The sequence below is a fragment of the Megalobrama amblycephala genome, linkage group LG4, assembly GCF_018812025.1.
Source record: "Megalobrama amblycephala isolate DHTTF-2021 linkage group LG4, ASM1881202v1, whole genome shotgun sequence".
NCBI lineage: Eukaryota > Metazoa > Chordata > Actinopteri > Cypriniformes > Xenocyprididae > Megalobrama > Megalobrama amblycephala.
In genome coordinates, this window is record NC_063047.1 from 6,603,908 (window position 1) to 6,621,284 (window position 17,377).

The 17,377-nt window shown below is 37.3% G+C and overlaps 1 long non-coding RNA gene across 1 annotated transcript; it reads left to right on the forward strand.

Moving 5' to 3' along the window:
* The first annotated feature begins 4,849 nt into the window (after positions 1-4,849).
* Positions 4,850-16,346, forward strand: LOC125266428. Its single transcript, XR_007184492.1, has 3 exons — positions 4,850-5,669; positions 15,427-15,545; positions 15,707-16,346. It is a non-coding gene; the product is annotated as an uncharacterized LOC125266428 (long non-coding RNA).
* Positions 16,347-17,377: the final 1,031 nt, after the last annotated feature.

Consider the following 17,377-nt stretch of genomic DNA (forward strand, 5'->3'; position numbering starts at 1 on the left):
GAACCCCTATAATGATACACATCAGTTTTCTTCATGTTACCTAAGCCATATGCACTGTGTGTACAAGGACATTTTGACATAAATCTGCATGTATGTGTCTATCTAGGCAAAAATAGATGCATAGGTAAAGCAATTCGTCTTTAACGCGTGCGCACACAGAATAGCGTGTAAACTGACAGGACTTAAACATGTCAAGTCAAGTCACCTTTATTTATATAGGTTTTTACAATGCAGATTGTGTCAAAGCAGCTTTACATTGATAGCTGGTACATAATTTGGCTGCACAGCAGCTCTTAAATAATAGTGTCATTGCAGGCAGATCAGAAGCACTGTTGAATAAATGTCAAGAATACTAATGAATATCAAATGTCAAGTGTCCCCAACTAAGCAAGCCAAAGGCGACAGCGGCAAGGAACCCAAACTCCATCAGGTGACATCAGGTGGCAAACAAGTGGCAAAGAGATGTTAAAATGGAGGGAAAAAAAACCTTGGGAGAAACCAGGCTTAGTCGGGGGGCCAGTTCTCCTCTGGCGAACAGTGCTTTGTTACAATCAGGTTGCTATCATAAATCTGATAGGATCGCAACAATCAAAGTATTTATTTCAGTTCCATCCAGTTGAGGATCGTATTCATCACGCCGGTATGGACGGTCTGTTGAGGAACTGTGCTACTGGCTGTCGTGTCGATGAGGCCTTCACAATGGATGATCCAGTTGACTCGATCTCTGCTGATACTTCAGGGCTGCGTTGTGGTCGAGTCCAGTTGAGGATCGTATTCATCACGCCGGTATGGATGGTCTGTTGAGGAACTGTGGCACTGGCTGTCGTGTTGATGATGTCTTCACAATGGATGATCTAGTTGACTCGATCTCTGCTGATACTTCAGGGCTGCATTGTGGTCGTGTCAAGGCGCAGATCCTTGGTCTCAGCTGGATACGGCCCAGATCCGGTTGACTACGGTAAACCTCGGGATAAACAGAAAGACTAATATTAGCGTAGATGCCATTCTTTTTCTGATGTAACGAGTACATCTGGTGTTATAGGAAGTGTTCCCGGTTCCGGCTGACCTAATTTATGCAGCCTAATAATCCTTTAACGGATTTGAAAATATAAATTGATAATGTGTTATGTGTATGCCAGGTTAAAGAGATGTGTTTTTAGTCTAGATTTAAACTGACAGAGTGTGTCTGGATCCCGAACAATGCTAGGAAGATTGTTCCAGAGTTTAGGTGCCAAATAGGAGAAGGATCTACCGCCTGCAGTTGATTTTGATATTCTAGGTATTATCAGCTGGCCTGAATTCTGAGATCCCAATAAACGTGAAGGACTATAATGTATTAAGAGCTCACTTAGGTACTGGGGAGCTAAACCATTTAGTGCTTTGTAAGTAATTAGCAAGATTTTAAAATCTATACGATGTTTAACAGGAAGCCAATGCAGTGATGACAGAACTGGGCTAATATGGTCATACTTCCTAGTTCTAGTAAGAACTCTAGCTGCTGCATTTTGTACGAGCTGTAGTTTATTTATCAAGCGAGCAGAACAACCACCCAGTAGAGCGTTGTAGTCTAGCCTTGAGGTCATAAACGCATGAACTAACTGTTCTGCATTTTTCATTGAGAGCATATGTCGTAGTTTAGATATATTTTTCAGATGGAAGAATGCAGTTTTACAGATGCTAGTAACATGGCTTTCAAATGAAAGATTGGTATCAAAGAGCACACTCAGGTTCCTAGCTGACGACGAAGACTTAACAGAGCAGCCATCAAGTGTTAGACAGTATTCTAGATTATTGTGTGAAGAAGTTTTCGGTATAAAAATTAGAATCTGTTTTTCCTGAATTTAGTAGTAGGAAATTACTGGTCATCCAGTTTTTTATATCAGCTATACATTGTTAATTTAGCGAATTGGTGATTTTCGTCAGGGCGCGAAGAAATATAGAGCTGAGTATCATCAGCGTAACAATGAAAACTAATGCCATGCTTCCTAATGATATCTCCCAAGGGTAGCACGTACAGAGTAAAAAGCAACGGTCCTAGTACTGAGCCTTGCGGTACATATTTAACTTGTGATTGATATGACATCTCATCGTTTACTACTACAAACTGATAACGGTCAGATAAGTATGATTTGAACCATGCCAATGCAATTCCACTAATGCCAACATAATTTTCGAGTCTGTTTAGAAGAATATTGTGATCAATAGTGTCAAATGCAGCACTAAGATCCAGTAACACTAATAGAGAGATACAACCACAATCTGATGATAAGAGCAAATCATTAGTAACTCTAATGAGAGCAGTCTCAGTACTATGGTATGGTCTAAATCCTGACTGGAAATCTTCACAGATACTATTTCTTTCTAAAAAGGAACATGTGCAACTATGCTATCCTTGCGTCATGACTTGTGGATGCGCACATCGCATCATATCTAAAGTGATATATTGTGCTGCCTACTACACATAGAACATCAGAGTTACTGTGCTCCATAGGCTACTCCGCACCCGCCTGGTCATAAGCATTTCACTTGTGCTCATTGTGCCCCTTCTGTGCAGGGCACTCCCTAATACCTCTTTTCTCTTTACTAAGGTATTGAACAACAATGCTCATGGTGTTATACTTTTGCAAAGGTTTGCTAGCTTCAGCCAGGTTCAGCATTGTCAAGTTAAGCGCTTCCCTTTTGCAAGGGCATCGTACAACAAGGTTTCTCAATATTTATCTGCCCCATGCATTAAGTATTCTTGTACTTATGTCATGCCAAACTGGTTAATTTCTTTGGGGGTTCTCTTAGCAGGTTCTGACAGTGACAAAGTTCTCTCTGCTTAGTTCTATCTAGCCGTGAGCGGGTGACACACTAAGCATATTGGATGAGTCTTTCCTATAGAATATATACCTTTTCATTATTTACTTTAAATTACTCAAATGCTCATTCACTCATAGCAATCAAATTACGTTGATTATTGGTTGCTAGTTACGAGCGGTGGTGTCATTGTTTTCTACTTTATCTTCAGCTTCGGTCTTCACAAATGTGTACCTTTTATATAATTGGCTTATCGTGACATTTAATCAGTATTCATTATGGGCCTTTCGTGGCCTTTACTTATAACGGCCTAATCATGGTTTCGTGTAACATAGCACATTGTTGCTTTGCTTGGAATGGCCCCATGACTTTTGCGTTACATAGAATATATCACACTATCATACTAAATTGCCTATTATTGCCTTTGACTCTTAGCATTATAGGTATATCGTTGTTATCAGGCTTACTGTTGACATCTCATAAAATTACCTGTCATTGCTTTACATTACATGGCCTTTCATTGCATTCACATTTGATGGCCATCTTAACTTTTAGCTACATGGAATATTGTTGCTATAACATTAAAGGTTTAATATAATGGTCATCATGACAGGTCGTTGCCATCGGGCAGGTCGTTGCCATCGGGCAAGTCGTTGCCATCACATCAAATGGCTTATTACCTCACATTAAATGGTTTTCATTTTTGCATCAAATGGCATATCGTGGTTCTACACAAAGGCCTGTCTTAGCTCTTCATATAATTAAAACCTGTCATGGCCACCAGGTAGTCTGTTTTACGTAACTCCAAGGTCTTCTTGAATTGGCCTATATTGTCTTTTCAAGGTACAGGACCTTTGCGGTCTTTACACGTAAATCAGATTAATGTAGCCTCACTCCATATCTCTATCAGTCAATGTTATTCATTATGTATGCCATTTATTTGTCATATTTACTACTAGTACGTTACTAATGCAAACTACTGGTGGTGGTGTTTTCATACGATTTAATATCACTCGTTATGATTTCCCTATACTCACTCAGGGTCAAGTGAACGCTATCTCTATGGACCATGGTCCTCATATGCAGTCTTCTAGTATCGCAGACTAACTTGTCTTTCTGACCATAGCATCAAATCACTATTCACATCACTGGTATTCTTTTGTTAATCTAGGATTACCAATGCTATGTTTATAACAAGCATTAGGTAAGGTTATAGCTTATCATAAAATCCTATATTTAAATATTCTGTGGTAAGTATCCTATTGAGACAAACTACCTGTTACGGCGACAGTTTCTATTTACATCTATATGGCTTGCTTTATTCGGCATATCAGGGTATCTCATTCATCCACTCTGTCTTCCCCTTACTATGGCCTGTCGTGGCATCATACATGATCTACATGGCATGTTTATACGCTGGCCTATCAGCCTACTTGGCTTTCATGCCCGACCTAATGTGGCAATGTTATGGCCTATGTGGCGTTCTTGACATCCTTAAAGCTATGACAGAATGAAAAGCTATTACATAATGATTCTTTCTGTTAATGTTTCAACATTCATTAAGTCTGTGCATTCATCACCTCTTTCTCTTTGGTAATATTTAGGAATGCATTCAAAGAATCCTTCAACCGGTGTGTATTTTCTTCACATTCTCAGTTCTTTTGGGGGTAGGCTCCGCCCCTGCCTTCATCTTAAGGCAGGATCTGCAAACGTCTGCTACCCTCCGGATTGTACCATGGACGGGGCCTACGCCAAAGAACTTTATCATTATCATTGATGTTTACATTCATACTGTTGAATAAATCGTATTCAAACGTTTCTTTGCTTCCCGAGTCTTTCTGGTAGAACGTCAATTCTGTATTTACTTATTGTCTGAGACAATCAATGACCCTCCATCACACATTCTGGTCAGTAACTTCCTGGTCAGTCCACTAGTAGGACAGATGTTTAATCTGCAGTTAATGAAACATAAAACCTCTTGAACTACAGCTTTTGTTGACTGGGCTGTCTGTGTTTGGAAGGGTGGTGCAGCTGTCTAAGTGGCTGTATTACATTTTCAATGCTTCTGTGACCAAAGTCAATAAGCAGTAATTAAAAGTCATTCAAATGAAAGACGAGAGAATGACGGATATTTATTTTAATGCAGAACGCTTTTATGCTTTCCCAGAGAATGAGCAGACATGAGTCAGTGTCCAAAACATATATATTAAAGTTATCACCTATTTGCTGACCTTTAAAAGCAAATGTTGAATATTTTCTTTGTGGTGATGGATGGTCTTTTTCCTGTAAATGTATGAAATGGTCTTAAACCACTATTCCATCAGCACTCAATTAGGATTTCCGCAAAAGCTTTTAGAGGTCATCTTGACCTGCTGTCCCCGGCTTTTGTCTTTCTCCCTTAAAAATCTTGTACGGCCTTGTCACATTAACAGTCATTAAAGGAATTCTTTCAATTGCACTCAGTAAATCGAAAGTCCTAAATGAGGAAGGGTTATACGCATCATTCTGGAGTTTCTCAATCCTCTAAGAATGACGTTTTGCACTGCACATTTTGGACGCCTGAGCCTCCCTTATAGCTCCAAAAATTTGATGAAATGAGACAGTGTTGGGCTTCCCCTACTTGTAAGCAGAAATATAAAGGAGTCGCTGTAAGAATGACCTTTGGCAGAGCATCTCTTTCTGCTAGCATTAGTTGTTTTTATAATATTTATAGATGGTCCAAATATACTCACACTTTGTGAACAATATCCATGTGAAAAGCAACATGCTTATTGATTTCTGACTATAGGAAAAGGTGTGTAATGAAATTCAAAAGAAAAAAAAACAATTTTGTCAGGGAACTGAAGAGGAAGGAAGAATTGGGGAAACAAGTAAGTGTTGTGTGTCTGTTTGTACTGTGTCTGTGGTGGTTTTCAGTCTGTTTGTGAATTTTGGAACAGCTTTGTTTAGTGAAATTTTAGAACACTATCTTTATGCTGCTTGACTGGATTATGCTTGCTTATGGCTGTGATGAAATTTCAGATCAATACAATAAATTCCCACTAAATAAAAATATTTGAAAATGTATAGTGTGAAACTTCTGACGTAACTATGATGCAACTAAAACATAGGAATGGCTTAAGATGAAAAGATAAAATATATAAGTGGAATGAGCTACATCGTTGGAACAATTTAGATCACTTCCTGTTTTGCTCTCACCCTGTGTGAGACCTGATGTGACCACTTCCTCTACAAGTCACAGTCTATGTTAGTGTATTGAAAAAGTTGTCTTTGTAAACACCCTTTCAAAACGCAATACAGTGAGAGGGTAAAAAAAAAGGAACTGAAAAAGACAAAAAAAGACAAAAAAAAAACGTTAACTGACACACACGCATTAGGTTTTGGTATCTTTGTGGGGACTCTCTTTAGACATAATGATTTTTATATTGTACAAACTGTATATTCTATCCCATAACACTAAACCTACCCCTAAACCTACCCATCATAGAAACCTTTTGCATTTTTACATTTTCAAAAAAGTATCATTTAGTATGTTTATTAATTAATTTCCCTCATGGAGACCGCTGGCTGGTCCCCACAATGTAATTGATCTCAGGTTTTACTACGTTGTGGGGACATTTGGTCCTCAAGATAGTTAAACAAAAGTTAAACAAGTGTACACACACACACACACACACACACACACACACACACACACACACACACACACACACACACACACACACACACACACACACACACACACACACACACACACAGAGAGAGAGAGAGAAATCTAGAATGCATGCAGAAGAAGGAAATAGAATTTGTTGCATTTTAGCATTTCATTTTATGTCTGTGTGTAAGCAAATGAATTACATTTGATGTCCCTCTGAACACCCACTCTCTTCAGAAGAAAAACCACAATTTGCCATCATGTTAACTGGAATCCCCTCCTTGAGGTAACACATGATCTTTATCATGATGTGTAACACATAGTGTGTTCTGTTGATTTTTAATGTATTCTGAGGGGTCATGTCATTCATTGCTTATACATTTTTCCAACGTATAATATTAGAAATGTAAGGAAAATTTAAAAAACAAATTTAAAATAAAGACTCAAGTTTCTCAACTCTTGACATCAGTGGAGTGATATTTATGAAGCGTGACCAGCATTCACAAAGCAGTCAGACATATTTTGAAAAGAAGCCAAGACAAATGGCTTGTTCACCCTGGGGTGGGTTTTTACAAAAAAATTGCTCAGATAAGACATCAGATTACTGGAATCGTCGTCCTGGTTTGGAAAGCGTAATGTGTTATGGGATACAGAGCTAGGGTGTACACTCAAAAAAAAAAGCTCTGGCTTTGGCTGAACATGATTTAATCATGAACAGTGGTTCCACATGATTGAAACAAGTAAAACCAAATAGAATCAATCATGTACAACTAACTAGAATCAATGGTGTTCATTTAACTTGAATGAATGGTTTTAGTTTAAGTTAAATAAATGGTTTTCATTTAAACTGACATTCAAATAATCATACAATTAATGCTTCTTGTTTAATCCTGTGATGTAACAAACTAAAATAAACTTTTCTTTACACATGTGATGTTTGGTGTTGTCTGTTCAGAAGTGATAATGGTTTCATCCAGAGCTCTACCATAAGGCCGTGTATCCACCAAAGCGTTTTTAGGGGCCGTTCACATATCGTGTCTTTTCCGCGCGCAAGTCAGTTATTTCAAATTTAGCCGCGCGGCAGGTGCACTCATAATGGAAGCGACGCGGTCGTGATGTTCATACGGTGTGTTTTCCAGGCGCATCGAGATGAAAAATCCTCAACTTTTCAGAATGCCGCAAGTGCACCGCAGGTCATGTGACAAGAACCAACTAATCAGCTTCGGCCTTTCCATAACAAATCATCGAAATCTCAGCCGAACAGCTGATCATAGCTGTACAGGGGGGTTTTTATATCTCATCTCCATAAATATATCTAGTAGTAAAGCTAATGCAAGGGCTAGAAATCAATTTATCCTTTGCTGAAACTTCCTACTCCTTGTGGAGAGCGGAGTCAAAGACTATAGAATAACACAAGATGCATCACTCGTATTATTTTGAATAGGAGAAAGTGCAACGCGCAATATGGCGGAATAAGTCCCGCCTTCTAAATAAGAGCCAGTTGCTGATTGGTAAAGTCATCGTGTCACTGCAGCGGCTGTTAGAAGCTCCGGTTCCTATAGAAACAGTCATACTCGCGCCACCGAAATGAGGCACAAGAGGTGAGCATTTAGGACTGCGCATGCGCATTTACTTGATCCAGATATCGTTTTTTGTCATGATTAGAGCGTTTAGAAACAAAATTTATGAGACATTTGTTGTCAGATTTCATTGGTGTCTTCAAATATGACATTTAATCGAAAGCTTGGCAAGCAGCTTTGGAGAATTTGATGTTTCCCCATTCAAAGAGATAGAAGCTCCACTTGGATGCCCGATAGGCGTTTCAAAGATGGCCGCCGAGTGAAATGACTTGTCTTAAAGGGACTTTGGCACAGTTCATGGTTGCATAGCAACAACAGACGACACGGTAGTGCAAGCACTTTGGAAAGAAGGAGAAAGCGGTGCGGCCGCTTTGGTCAGCTGAAAATGCTAGGTGCTCTGCTGAAAACGCCTGTGAGTGCTTAAGAGAGCTTCGGCAGCTCACCGTTTGTTTTTTGTTTTTTTGTTTTTGTTTTTAAGTTGATGCGCTTTGTTGTTATGATACGGAGTATCCGCAGCACTTGTAACTGATTTCACAGGTAATTTGTTTCAGACTAAAAATGTCGACACAATGTAGAGTACTTGCTATGTATGTTCGGAGACCAGTAAATATTAATTTCTCATCCATTTTGTTCTGTTCTTTGCTTGTTGATGTCTTTGTACAGCAAGAATGTTGTGACAGTTGGTCGATGTTATTTGTCCCGCCCCTCCTTCACTCTGATTGGACGGCTGGTTAAAAAGTGACAGCGATGAGCGCAGCGTTTTACTCAAAGTTGAACATTCTTCAACTCGAAGTGACCGGTAAAAAATGGCGAGCTCTCAGCACTTGAGCATGAAAAAGATGCGTTGCTCCCATTAAAAACAATTGGGAAAAGTACTCTAGCCGCTGGAAAAAGCGCTTTGGTGGACACACGCCTAACGGTTGCTTTACTATTAATGCAGCCCAAGCACAAGCTCCACACTTTACACAATGGTAACCCCTAAAACCACTAACATAACAGAAACTTTTAAATACCAATATAATAGAACATTGTACATTAACAAGTCTCTCCATTTTCTCATCTTGCTTTAAAAATGCATACAAAAACACTTTATTTCAACATTTCCTCTTCCGATTCAGCCCATTTGCAAAGCATGATGGGAAGTTAAAGTCCTGCTTGATTAGGTTACGTGATTTAAACATGTTATTTCAAAATGAAAACCTCAAGTCAAAGAGTAACCGTTTCAAATCAATTTATATGAAGCAATCACATTTGAACCAGAAACCTGATAAAATTGTGTTAAAGGTGCAGTATGTAGGATTTCTGTCCACTAGAGGTCGCTAGAGGCCTATTCAAAACAAAGGCGTAGCTTGATGACGCCAAGTTTGAGCGCGGAATCTTGGGACATGTGGTCTTCACCTCAATGGAGAGTGCAAAAGAACAGGGATAGGATTCGGGAAGAAATCATGTTCATGGATGTGATTATTAACATTACTGTAGTATGAAGCAGAGCAGGACAGAGTGTTGTGGGAGCTGAACGAGGCCGCTGGAGCGATTGAGCAACACACGCCTCACGAGCGGCAAAACTTTTATTATGCCACAGTCGCCGGCGCTGCTTCCGCTTTTCCTGTCATGAGTATGAGGTAACGCAGCTCTGTTTATCATATTAGATACATTTGAGTGTGTTGAAAATGATGTTATAACGTTACTCTGTGCGTTCGTTCGTTCGGCGGCTGCTGTGAGACACTTGTTTGAGACACACTGCAGTAAGCTAGATCGATTTTAGAATATCACATTAAATGCTGGATGGCTTGTGCTGATAAATGGCATGCATTTAATTTTAATGCAATTAATTGCATGATGGAGAAAATGCTGTATTACTGTTACTAAAAATAAAGCTGCATCTGATTATGCTATGTTAGCTGCTTCACAAAATAGTGTTTTTCTCTGAGGCATGGTAAAGGATGGTACTCGCAAAAAAAAAAATCAAGAAAATTAGATTTAGACTAAACGTGTTGAGCTATATAATAATTAGTTTTCTGTCTATAAATATATCAAAACAGTTGTTCCCTTGTCTATTAAATTTTAAAAGCGTTTAAATTATTAAAGCGTTTTTTGGTGTTTCCATGGTTTTTACAAAATAAAACGAAACTGACAGGCGACTCCTCACACATCCCGCAGCCTTGGTTAAAATTGCAGTTTTATCACGATTTACAAATAGTTAGAAACATTTTGGATATTGTAAGTACTCAAGTGAACAAAATATATAACACTGGCCTAGTGGTTTTTGGATATTTTACTGTAAAAATCTTACATATTGCACCTTTAAATCAATATAAATTGTAAATAAAGTGAACAGCATCAAAAAATCTTTTTTTATTTTTTTTATTTTTGAGTAGGCCAATGTTTAAAATCCAAGTATGATGTTTAAAAGAGGAAATGAAGAGATTTATTATACTTTTATGACACTAAAAACATAGACTGAGTATGCCCATCTCATAAATTATCTGATGCAGCTTGCATGAGCACTGAGATGATATCTAATAGTCTGGTTGTATTTATATTATAAAACACAAAAAGCCACAAATACTACATAAATAATTGTGCAGAACAATAAGGCACATAACAATTGTGCCTTTTTGCCTCTTGTATTAAATGTGTGTTCACGAGTTCACACTTAGATAAAATTAGAGTAAAAGTTATGCGTATTTGGCGTGCTGACTGGGGAGGACTCTGAGCTTGGAATTTTGTCCCAAACTCAGAGTACTCCCCCCGGTTGTGATAAGAATAGTTAGAACTAGAAGTGAAGAGATGGGTTGGTGAAGGGATGCTGTTAACCTGTCAACGAACAGACGTAAGTCTGCTGTATAGTACCCTCACCGCCTGATGAGGGGAGATATTAGTATTAATAAAAGACAGGACACGGAGATGCTGCTGCTTCACCATCAGAGTCTGTGTATTTTTTATTTTTTATAACCATTTAAAACAGTTCAATTATTTTTTCCATATTCCAATGAGTGACAGCATCACTTTAAGAGAAGTAACAATATAAAAAAGTGTTACCTTTATACATTTTCTCATTGTCTTCTTGTGGACACAGAAGTGTCTCACAGCAGCTATAACAGTGATCACTAACATCATTAGCAAATATACCTATGTCTGTATATTTATGAGGTGCATTAGTCAAGAATAGGTCTAAGAATGTTGATTTTTCTGAACATTTAAGATTTAATCGTGTGGGACTATCAATCATCTGTGTTAAATGAAAGGTGTCACAAAAAGATTTCAATTATTTGAAACAGAAGATATCAATCCCAATTAAAATCACCGGCTACTAATATTTCATTAAAATTAATTGTAGAAAGTTGCTGTTGCAAAAGAACAAGCCTGTAACAATCAATCAATGTCAAATAATTATCTTTAGAAAGCTCAATTTCTAAAGCTATAAACTCAAACATCTTACTGATCAGATATTACCCTAGTATGGAATTTATTCCTTACATATATTGCGATTCCACCACCCCTTTTCAAATTATCACATCTGAACAGAGAAAACCCACTTATATTTACTTCATTATCTGGAATAGCTTTGCTTAACCAAGTTTTAGAGAGAATAATAAAATCTGCATCTGTTGAATGAGCCCAGATTCTGACTGAGTCAATATTTGGAAGCAAGCTACGTATGTTCAAATGAATAAAACCAATTCCAGAGCTAGATTTAAAATCATCAGGAGTACTCAAATAACCAGGCCCGGGATTGGGGTGAATATTACCAGATAATACAAAAACATGACGCTTTGAATTGAATTGGAACTGGATATTTTTCCTTGAAAACATATATTGTAACTAAAAAAGGACAATTCACCATCATGTAAGTTGAAGTAATTAAAACAGCAGAGTGAATAAGAAAAGTCTGATTTCAACACTCTATTTTTCCAACCATAGTCAAAATCAAAGGACGTGCCCCCAGTACACTGAAACGGCTGTACTATATCAAAATGTGAGAATGACATAGATCTTTTGCTGCCGTCCTCAAAAATGGATTATAATTGTCAGGAACTGAATTAAACATAAATTTTAAACATTGTTCCCGAAGTCCAGCGTTCCTAGGAAGAAGACTTGTATGCACGTGACATGGCCTCGCCCACTTTTTTGCGTGTTCCTGGGGGCAGTGTTTATGTTAATTGCAGGGTTTATGATGTCACCAACCCAGGAAGTTGTAGTCCAAACCGGTCGTTTTTGTAGGCATTAAACTGCCATAACTTTAAAAGACAATATCTCCATTTGCATTGAACTTTCAGAGCTGTAACTTTGCAGATACTGTTTATGCTCAAGCAGCAACATTACACACTAACTAAAGTTAAAAAAGTGAAATTGCAATGAACCACCACTTTAATAAAACATAACTTGTGGGCAGATTGTGTGCCTTCATGCAGGTGCATCCCATCGAGTTTGTGTTTTTAGAAAGTCATGGTTTATTGTGACAGCTTTAGTTGTGTTGTTCCCTTCGGCAGGTTAAGTTTGCTGCTGTGGTAAAGCCTGACAGAGGCACTCTTTGTTCTTCCTCTATGAAATTGGGGGGTAGGTGTTTACAGGGCAAGCCTCAATCTGCCATCAGTCTCTCATCATTCCATCGTCCAAATGAATTTACTCAATTCAACACACACACAAACACATAAACCCTGACTGTCTCTGCCAGAGTGAGAGAGATAGAGTTGAAAATTAATTTGGCTTAACAGAAGCCCCTTTCACACATACAGTCTTTACTGGTAAATTACCGGTAAGAGATGAACAGGGCCTTTTCAAATATACCGGCAATTTAGGCAAGTTGTAATATTATGCTACCAGTAAATTACCGGTATGATGCTGCTGTGTGTGAACACAGAATAAAGATTTACCTGTATGAGCACAGAACGCACTGATGAAAGAAGTCTGCTTTGGGCCAGTCATAAATTTCTTATAGAGATGACGTGATTACTCCATTCGGTTTACAGTAAGCTCCTCTGCATTTTAATAGTTTTTCTATGTAAATATGCGCAAGATGGACATCTTTGCCCATTGCGCCATGCCTCGGACCTTATTCAACGTGTGTCGTGTGGCGCTCGAGACCCATCAGTCATCAGTGCTACGGCTCAGCAGTTGGATAGAGGTAGAGGTATGCACGTGACATCACCATCGGCCAGAGTGAAAATACTGAGTGGTACCACTGGTTTTCAGCGTGAATACCGCGAAAAACACAATCGAAAGATCTTTGCGATTGACTGTTTAAATAGATTTGACATTATCTCTGTGGTATATTTTTAGAGACTGTTGAAAGCTAAAGAAAAGAGAAGCAAATGGATCGCTGCAATTCACAGAAATAAATGGACTACAGGCAGCAAAACATGGATTTGCTGTTATCATTTTGTCCATATGTTGAATTTTGGGGTAAAATCATACCCTATATATTGTATTGTTATATATTGTATTGACAACTCATCAATTAAATATTTTATATTATATTTCTGCATTATTGGGTAAAAATAAACACTGACAAAAACTATACAAGTTTTAGGACTGGATGATATATATAACATTGATATAATTGATCACCTGGATTTAGACCTACTTCTATTGTATTTATATAAAGTGTTCACAGGCAAATTTGCTTTATGTATTTCCCCGGCTTCGAAATCAGGCACATATAGATGGGTTTCTTGTATACAAGCAATACTGGATGCGCGTGCATTCAGGGGGCAAAACCGCTAAGGAGTCTTATGCCAGAAAACGCTTAACGTGCACTAAGACAGTGATATTAACAGACCAAACTCAGTAAACATCATACTAATAAAACATACTATGTACAGAAAAGCAGTTGAGCACAGAATTTGAACGCAACGCATTTAATTTCACGTTAAGCGTTTTCCTCCCATAGAAAACGCTTAACATGGCTTAATGTAGGGTGATATTAAAAGACCAAACTCTGTAAACATCATACTAATAAATATGTACAGCAAAGCAGATGAGCCCAGAATATGAACGCAATTCGTTTAATTAAACGTTGTGTTTTCCTCCCATAGAAAAACGTTATATAGGAAACCGTTATAAAGAAAAAGCTTAACGTCGCTTTTAATGTATGCTAGCCTACTAAGTGATATTAAAAGATCAAATTCTGCACAAACCAATTTTTCTGTATAGTATGCTTTATTAGTAAAGTGTTTACTAAGTTTAGTCTTTTAATGTCAGTACATTAAGCCACGTTAAACGTTTTCGTTATGGGAGGAAAAATGCTTAATTAAACGTGTTGCATTCATATTATATGGGCTCATATGCTTTTCTGTACATAGTATGCTTTATTAGTATGGTGTTTACTAAGTTTGGTTTGTTAATAATACTGTCTTAGTAAATTAAGCCACGTTTTCACGTTAAACATTTTAGAACGTCCCATTATGGCAAGTTCTGATTGCACCTAAATGCTGTGAAAAGAGGTGGATGCAAATCTCTGCAGGTAGCCTACATCTGTTCTTCTGAATTATTTATCACCATTAATGAACCCCACAAAGAATATTGCATCGTTTTTAAACAGTACTTGGAGGTGCATGCAATTCTTGGCATGTAACGTTATGCAGAACTCTGCATAACACCTGTAGAAGATTGTAACGTTAATCAACCATTGTAATTAACGTAGATTTCGCATTGTTTGTAAATTCTTGTTGACTCAATAATAAACTGCCATTTCAGAGTTGGATCTGTTTGTCTGTGTTTCATTTGCATATTAATATAACATTATGTAAAACATTAGCTAACAACAGTTGACTAGTAGGCTAAGTTATAATGTTAGTCATCAGGTCTCGAATGAAATTGTCCAACTAAGTTTGCTAATCATAAAAACCTGACATACCCTTTGAATTTATGAACTTACCTGGTTTATTGGTTGTTGAGCCTTTCTATCCTAAATGTTTATTCTAATGTCTATTCTAGCCCTAATCCTGGAAAATGTTTTATCATGGTTTCTACAAAAATATTAAGCAGCACAACTGTTTTTTAACTGATAATAATAAGAACTGTTTTTGAACACCAAATCAGCATAATTAGAATGATTTCTGAAGGATCATGTGACACTGAAGACTGGAGTAATGATGCTGAAAAAAACTTTGCAATTCAATATTTGCTGTATTACTGATCAAATAAATTCAGCTTGTTGAGCATAAGAGACTTCTTTCAAAAACATAAACTGATATATATTGTGTGTAATATGTATACATACATTTTCCCATATTTTCTCAACTCACTCACCATTGTCATTTTAGACCCTGGTTATAACTATCAAGTCAGTTTCAATAGGCCTCTTGATTTATCTGAGCCAGCTGGTTAGAATGGTACATGAAGTGAACTGATAAAAATTGGTAGTAATTGTTTGTCTCTCACATTTAGGTAAGAAGATCTTCAGTGAGACATATTGTCCTAGGACATTTTCTGTTGCTAATGAAAGCACCAACAGCCTGCATTTAGATGGAAACAAGGCCAAATTGACCAAGCTGTGACCAAGACAGGTTTGACTGCAAACTAATCACATTAGTCTGTGTGAGGGAGTGTTCATGTGTGCATACCACACTTGTCAGCTGTCTCATATTTATGTGCTGCTCTGTGTGCATACGTTCAAATTCGCCCCTGACTGTCTTCTTATCAGTGTTCCACCTCTCTTCTGGTGCAGCTTGTTGCTTCACATGCTTCCCATGCTGTTAGGAGAGGGAAGAAGTCATCAGGGAGTTGTTTCAGAGCTAAAGGATGCTGGGACTGTGGTATTCCGCCCACATTTGACTCATTGACCTGCAATACAGACGAAATTGGGTCACGAAACCCAATTCAATATGACCTATTCAATATTACATTTTTTCAAATTGCTTACAGTTTTTGAAACCATGGCTCCATTTCTCAAAACTCTACACACAAAACCACAAAACACGCACACAACATGCAAAACTATTATAAAAATTTTATTTTTGTGCTAGACACAAACATAAAATGATTAGCCACATACACGCCAAAATACACACAGATGTGAAAAATATAAAACACTACTCTCTTGTGTCTTTTGCTTGTTCATTGTGTAGTGGAGTGTACAGGAGTTTGCAGTGGTGTATAAAGTACTCGAAAACCATACTTGAGTAAAAGTATAGATATCTTACCAGAAAATGACTTTGATAGAAGTTAAAGTCACTATTTAGAATGTTACTTGAGTAAAAGTTTTAAAGTATGTGTTATTTTTTGTACTTAAGTACGAAAAGTATTTTTTTTTATATTAAACGTACTTAAGTATTGAAAGTAAAAGTACAAGTAAATGTAAAATACAAAAGGAGCAAAAAAATATTTAAAAAAATTCTGTTCACAGTTTGAGCAGCAAGATTGTGTTCAGTTTTAACTCTTTCTTACATTTTGTTTCTTTGAATTAAAAAATGGCTAAAAGTTTATTGTAATTTTTAAATATAAGAAATACTAATATATTAATTATACATTGATCGTTCATGTTAATTCATAGTGCAACTTTAAAATGTAAATGTTGAAATTAAAAATGAACAATACTTTTATTAACCTCATTTAATGTTACAAATGTACTCTTATTGTAGTGTTACCATTTCATATAAATCCAAACAGTCATGCTTAATAATTGCCATCTTTACACACAAAGGCATAGCATGGGTCTATTATATGTATACTTTCACACATTATTTGCCTCTATTTTAGTGCTGATAAAAAAAGAACTGAAATCGAATACATTTCTGATTTATGTTTCTGTCGCTGATGAGGATACAGTTTAAATATGCAACTTCACTGGATAATGAATGCATAACAGCGAACAAATGGATATAAACTAATGCAAATGAATGGTAACAATCGTGACATTGTTGGTGTTTTTGTCACATTGTTTTAACCGCTTGAGATACTACTAATGTTAGCATCCTCTCAACCTCAACGGCAAACATACTACTGTTCTCCATTAATGCAGCATCTAGTCAACAAACCAATTACTTTATAATGATATGAAAACATGTTCACATATCCATATAATTAAAATAGAGTAAAGTTATGCGTATTTGGCATGCTGTCCGGGGAGAGGGCTTCGATCTCGGAATTTTGGCCCAAACCCAGAGTACTCCCCCCGGTGTGGTAAAAGTAGATAGAACTATAAGTGAGGAGATGGGGTGGAGGAGGGATGCTGATAAACTCTCAGATGAACAGAAGTCAGTCTGCTGAATTTATACCTTTTGACATTGGTTGAATTAGCACCTGTGCTAATTAGGTTAATTATCTGAACTTACTCCTCCCGTATTTTGTTAATAAAACATCATATGTTTTAAATCCGTTTTGGAAGTGTCTCGCTCTG